Genomic DNA, 7,717 nt, shown 5'->3' on the forward strand with positions numbered 1-7,717 from the left:
GCAGCTTTGGGATGTGGAGGAACGAGAGATTTGCATCATGGATGAACAAATCTGCAGCAACTGCGTGATGCTATCATGTTAATTTGCACCAAAATCTCTGAGGAATGTTTCCAGCACCTTCGATGCCATGAAGAATTAAGGCAGTTCTGAAGGCAAAAGGGGGTCCACAGCATTACTAGAATTTTTGATTTGTATAACAATATTTTTGAACTTGACATGCTTATCACAAAAATTTTGCATTGAAGCAATTGTGCAGAACGCCTGAGCTTCTTTGTGCCTTTACTAGCAGCTCAGAGTCAGATTGATACCTGTGGTCAGAAGTCAGATCTATTTAGGTCAGTGTAAGGTATCAAGTGTTTTGTGTTGTTGTTGGTTGAATGCAGCGGGTGGTTTTTTGGTGAACCTATTATTGGGCTCACAAGAGTGCACTTGAGTGTTAGTGTGTATAAGGTGTATGAGTGGGTGAAGAGATGCTCTTGCGAAACTCTCTTACTAGGCCTCAGCGCTTCACTGGAAACTAATGTTGTCAGAACGTTGTGGGAACTAGAACGCACATGAATACTTCAATACAGGTAAAGGGAAAAGATTAGTTTAAACAGAGATTGTTTATTGACATTTACTATGGAACATTTCTCAGTTACGCTTGTGTGGATGACAGAATTCCTGCCGAAATGAATATGGCCAAGAACATCATAATGTGTTTAAGTGAATAAACCGAGTCAAGGTTTTATTCTATAACATAAAAGTCCCAGTTGAATGATTGCATTTTCTGGTTCTTTATGTTTGTAAAAAGGTGTGAACTCAGGTCACAGAACACAGATGTTGTGTCTTAACTTTGAAGGAAATGGTGGCCTACCAGAACCCAAAGTGTCATAAGAAAAAACCCTCTAGATGTTAACTGATAAGAACAAGACTGTTACGGTTTCTCGGTGGTCTGGGGTCGTACATTGGCACTGTTTTGAATATGCTACCATTCTACTCTATTTATGCTGTGGTCACTCTCACTTTGTTGGCGAAAGAACCACGTTTGATCAAATGTTACCCAGCAGTCTCTGCTGTCCCTCACCCTCATCCCTGTTTGCATATCATAAAGGTTCTTTCACGAGTTCACATACAATAAGTTTATGCGTATTTGGCGTGCTGTCCGGGGGGAGGGCTCCGAGCTCGGAGTTAGGCCCGAACCCAGAGTACTCCCCCCAGTTGGTAAGTGTAGATGGAACTGTAAGTGAGGAGATGGGGTGGAGGAGGGATGCTGACAAACTTTCAATGAACAGAGATAGGTCTGCTGTGAATTTATACTCTGTCATTGAGTTGATTACTGATTAATCTCCAGCTGTGCATAATTTGGTTAATTATCTGAACCTGCTCCTCCCGAACTTTGTTAATAAAACATCATTTAACAATAGAGTATTGAAAACACAGCAAATAATCCAATATAATATTAGGCAACTTTTATGTGTGCATGCTTCAAATGTGTTTAAAACCCTTTATAAATGATTCAACTCAGATCGTTTAAGATGCAGAATACACAGATGATCAGAATAATGGATACAACTAGATAACCATACACTGATCTGCATTTTTATTTGACAGATATTGTGAAAAAATCATGTTGATTTAATGCGAAATTATTTTACTAAACCATACTAAATAACAGAAATAACAGAAATTAGGAGAGAAAAAAATCACACTTAAACTTGATAATAAAGAATTAGTTCTTGATAATAAAGTTCACCAGCACTTTTCTACAACCTTCCTGTTCCTGAAGCGTTTTTTTTAGTTGAGAAATGAGAAATGCAATGTCGAGAGAGAGAGAGAGAGAGAGAGAGAGAGAGAGAGAGAGAGAGAGAGAGAGAGAGAGAGAGAGAGAGAGAGAGAGAGAGAGAGAGAGAGATGGTGTGTGCATGTAAATGTAGCGTAAACTCCTATCCTGTTTCTGAACGGACTTCTAACCTGGAACTGTGTTTCAGCTGATTATTTCTTGCTTTTAAATGCTTTAAGTTCTTACTATGGATATATATATATATACCCATATGGAAAATGTTTGCTAAAAACTCCTGTGATTCTTATATGTTCCAACAGAATATTGTAAGGGACATATATGCTGCAAAAACCACATATAAATTGCATAATATTAATATATTTTTAATCATATTATGTCATATATGTCCTACATACAACTAAAGCCATATAGATTTTCATGATGTAAAAACATAGGAAAATAATGTTAATTTAATATGAATGTCCAGCATGGACGTGTATAAAACACAGTGCAGTTTACCAGTCAGTATAAGGCTGTACTTCACTCATGCTTGTTCTTATCTTGTCTTAAGTCGAGGCCTATGCCTGTAGTCAATCATGGTTATACTGTATAATCAGCCTTAGATGAAACACAACATTTAAACTACACACATTTTAATTGCAAAATTATTTATTAGAGTGTATTCTACAATATACTGTTGCATATTTCACATATAAATAGTTTTCATTTTTAATCCTGCATCACCAGATTTCATTTTCATTTGTGACAATTTCTCTAAACTTTATCACAGTACTACTACGGTATACAACAGTTCTATTCTCAACCTACAAACATAAAACTTTCCTAAATGTCGAAGTGATTCGTTCGCGTATCACTCTAAAAAATAATTCAGTGGCTTAGTAAATATCACATTAATAATTAACTTTATTCACTTGATAAAATCTCTGAATATCATTTACTTGATAGTTTGAGTTGAACATACCGAAATAATTGACTAAAACTCCAACTATTAATTTTGTCTGAAATTTACAGTTGTATTTAAGTTTGAAGTTTTTCACTAAAATAATTTAGTATTTGACTAACCAATTATTTATTTAAAATACACTGAGCTAATATATTTGTGAAATTTCCATCACAATATTTGAGAATGGATAATTAAACTAATCTGTTTCAAGAACCACAAATATTAGCCTACTTAAATAAAATCAATATTATTAATATTTAACACGCATAAGAAATTGATTAAGTTTACCCAATTAAAACAATGAACTATCAATATATCACTCAGTTTTTCGCGTCATGTTTGCCTGTATGTCGTCGAGTGTTTATTGAGAAGTTCAGAAAAATGATTCACAGAGCATCTTTCTTCTGTCTGTGTTTATTGCTATCGAATGGTACGTTATAAAATATCCTTTGAAATAACACGAAAAAAATCAGTGCGATTTAAATCTGCCATGTTGCTTATTTGTTTATTTGTTCAGGGGGAATTCCTAACAGCAGGATATTAGTTTAAAGGCATTTTTTAAATGGTGTTAAATATTTAGTGCAATCTTTTTGTCCTAGTTGATCTTCCTCATAAATATTATATTTGATCTTGATCAGGTTTTTTTTCTGTTTCAGGTGTGTTTGGTGATTCTGATGAAGTGAAGTCAGTGTCAGTGACTGAGGGAGATTCTGTCTCTCTAAACTCTGATGTTCAAGTACAGAGAGATGATCAGATACTGTGGAGGTTTGGACCTCAAGACTCTCGAATAGCTGAAATCATTAGAAGAGACCCAATAAACATTGTATCTGTCAGTAATGATGGGAGATTCAGAGACAAACTCCAGATGGACAATCAAACTGGATCTCTGACCATCAGAAACATCAGAACTGATGAATAAAAACGTCAAAGTCATGATGAAGTAATTGCAGAAAAGTTATGAAGAAATTCCTTGCGAACACTATGCTGACACATTTATTGACCTGCATGTTTGAAAATCTTACTTACAATGCCTTAAGATCATTGATTGTTCCTTTTCGTTTTTTTTGTTGTAAATGTAAAAACATTTTCGTTTTTACATTATATTTTTCCAGCTCGTCTGCCCACTCCTGACATCACCAGAAACTTTTCATCAGTTCAAAATCCTTCATCATCATTGTCATCCTCATCAGAGTCCAGATGTTCACTGGTGTGTTCAGTGTTGAATGTGAGAGATGTGACTCTCTCCTGGTACAAAGGAATCAGTGTATTGTCCAGCATCAGTGTGTCTGATCTCAGCATCAGTCTCTCTCTACCTCTGGAGATTCAGTGTCTGGATGATTCCTACAGCTGTGTCGTGTCTTATTCATTCACCAACAGAACTACACACCTCAACAACACTGATCTCTGTCATACATGTCCAGGTACGTCAGAGTAGTTCAGTAGATTTTGCTGGATATTAATGATTGTAAATACTGCAGAGAAACACAACTGTTGTGCTATTTTATCTTAATGAGCTTTAAAGATTTTGTTTAAAAGTGGGATCTCAAGTGTCTTCAAGTAGTTGAACTCACATATATTCACATTGTCACATTAACAGATTTACGTTTGTTTTGTATTTAATATTTTCTTTTACCATCACATTTCTTTAGTTCATGATGATGGTTTATATTGAGTTCTGCAGTGTTATATAATCATGTCTTGATTGAGTCATTGAAAGACTATTGCATTCATATGAATTACTGTTTTCTCTTCATTACAGATGGCATTCAGCCGTCACTTCTTATTCCGCTGATATCAGCTGGTTTACTGATGATACTGGTCATAGCTGTAGTTGTGTTGGGGAAATACTTTCACAACTGCAAACAAGCAACAATAGAGGGCAAGTATTACCTTATTCATTCAATGAAATGAGACTTTCTGTGTCATAAAGTGTTCAAAAGATGTGCTGCAACATAAAACTACGTATGAAAACAGACAGACGGTACACTTTCTTTAAGTAATTTAAACTTCAAACTGGAAACATGTTCCACTAGATGGCAGTACAACCCATTCAAAGGAAATATTGCTTTATTGACTCATACAGAGCAGGATGAGTGTGTGATACTGATGTTAATTAGATACACAAACTCTCCTCACACTGATCCACACGAGTTTGTGTGCCACAGAGTCTGAATACACACAGATCATCTACTGTCTTCAGATGGGAGATCTGCCACAGGTCAGTAAAGAAATCATTGTAAATGTGACAGACATTAACCTCACATTGATGCTGCATAGATGACCTGTTATCTTATATGAATAGAGGGCAAGAGGGAACGAGTTTTGTCATTTGTCTTAATCTAAATAATATTACAAGAGGAGTGTTTACACAGACATTTGAATTACTTTGTCATGTTTGTTGAGGCAAAAAATGAAATTTGTCAAATGCTTTTCTTTCTCTGACAGAAACCATTGCTGGATGTGTCCAGAAGAACAAAGACAGCTGTGAACTATCAACACATACCGTGAAACAGATGTCAAGAGAATATCACTTATCCAGAGTAGGAGTCACTTGTAACGGTCACCAGCTGGAGTGCCCTTGAGAGCCACCAGAGGGCACTCCACATCAGACACTCACGTTCACTCTCAGACTACAATTCCCATACTCACTGACCGGACTCATTATCTCTGAACACTCATCACATTCACCTGTACCTCATTATCACTGATTGCATTCACCTGTGTCCCATCACCCTGTTAGTCTCAGTCTATTTATACCTTGTTCATTCATTCACTCACCGCGAAGTCTTGTTAAGTGTTACACTGCATTTCTGAGCGTTTCCCTGGTTTTCTTATTTCTTGGTTTTTTGATATCTTGCCTCTGGTCCCTGGATTACTCTCTTGCCTCTGGTCCCTGGATTACTCTCTTGCCTCTGGTCCCTGCCTGTTTTGTTTGTTTTGTTTGTTTCTTTGTTTTGACTACCTGCCTGTGTATGACCCTAGCCTGTATGTTGGATTACGCCTCTGGATTGCCCCAGCCAATAAAGCTGCATTTGGATCTCCTACTTTGTGTCTCTGAGCAGTTCGTAACAGAAGAAACAAGAAAACCAGGGAAACGCTCAGAAATGCAGTGTAACACTTAACAAGACTTCGCGGTGAGTGAATGAATGAACAAGGTATAAATAGACTGAGACTAACAGGGTGATGGGACACAGGTGAATGCAATCAGTGATAATGAGGTACAGGTGAATGTGATGAGTGTTCAGAGATAATGAGTCCGGTCAGTGAGTATGGGAATTGTAGTCTGAGAGTGAACGTGAGTGTCTGATGTGGAGTGCCCTCTGGTGGCTCTCAAGGGCACTCCAGCTGGTGACCGTTACATCACTGAAGTATATTGTCTTTGTATTGTTGATTTGATATTATATTTAATATTACAAATTTGCATCAATCTCTTGTTTTTTTTATGTCTAAAACATTTTTTTCTGTGTTTGAATTCTCAGCCAGCATCTTAATAACATTATGTTTGTATTAAACAAACACCACCAGAGGTTACAGACAGATTTAAAACAATACACCAATTATTTCTATAATGGGCCTCTGCGATTTTTTTTTTTTTTTTTTTTTTTTTTTTTTTTTTTTTTTTTTTTTTTGCAATGATCAAAGACACACATCTAGTGCATATTTATTTAGAAAAAAAAAACACATAGGTAAGGTAAGGTTTACTTTATTATTCCCGATATGTTTCACAGCCAGCAGTAAACCATACAATCAACAAAACAAGCTCAACAACACACAAGGAAAAGAGGAGGAAAAAATGTCTTCCATAAATAATTTACCTAGAATAATTAAAAAAAATACGGCAGCTGGTTCAAAATCAAAGTCTATAGTAAAGTCTATAGTAAAATATATCAACAAAACGCTTATTATTTTGGTACTTATTTCTATTTTGCAGTCTTGCACATGCATTTTTTTAATGCACAGATCGAATGCGAGAAGCTTCATGCACTCTGTGCCACATTACCTGCTCCGCTCAGAATGAGGCGTGCTGTGGTGTTTGGTCAGATGTGGTACGGGTGTCTATTATCGGAGATATGAGCAGAAGGTGCTGGAAACACTGCATGTGGGTGAAGGGCTGCAGACAAACTCACGCCCTGCAACTTAAAGAAATAAATGTGTTGCATTACTTCAAGACAACATAACTCATCATATGTAGGCCTATACATTAAAAGAGAACAAATAAGCAGAAGAAGCTAGAAGTGAGAAAATATAACTGAAGGAAACTCTTACATAAACATGAAAGTCATGAAAGGCTGCATTGAGGATGATGGCTGACCTTGTTACATTCAGTGAGAACAATAAGTCAACAACAACAACAACAACATTTATTTATAAAGCAAATTTAAACACAATATAGACTGATCTAAAGTGCTGTACATGGTACAAAGCAGGTCTACACTATAAATAAATAAAAAACAATGAAAAAACAACAATTACAGGTTTCCAAAAGCTACAGAATAAAACTGCGTTTTAATAGAGGATTTAAAAATGTCCAATGAAGGAGCAGACGTCACATGATAAGGGAGAACATTCCAAAGCATGGGCCCAGCCACAGAAAAGGCCCGACCACCCTTTGATTTGTAGCGACACAGAGACACATTTAAGAGGAAGTAATTGGAAGATCTAAGTGCCCTAGCAGGACAGTATGGCACAATAAGATCACTAATGTACCTTGGTGCACGGCCAGACAACGCCTCATAAGGATCTTGAAATCAACTCTGAATTTAATGGGAAAAATGGGAAATATGATCCCTCTTTTTAGACCCAGTCAAAAGTCTTGCAGCCTCATTCTGAACAACTTGCAATCGAGAGAGTGAAGATTGAGGGAGACCAGAATATTGACTGAGATAATTAGACTGAATACAATGAACAAACTCTGAATATTTGTATTACATTTCCTACAATACAACATGCATGTGTGCAGATGCTTTTGTAAATAAGAATTGGCAGACTAG

The sequence above is a fragment of the Scardinius erythrophthalmus genome (genome assembly GCF_964197995.2).
Source record: "Scardinius erythrophthalmus genome assembly, chromosome: 14".
Taxonomy (NCBI): domain Eukaryota; kingdom Metazoa; phylum Chordata; class Actinopteri; order Cypriniformes; family Leuciscidae; genus Scardinius; species Scardinius erythrophthalmus.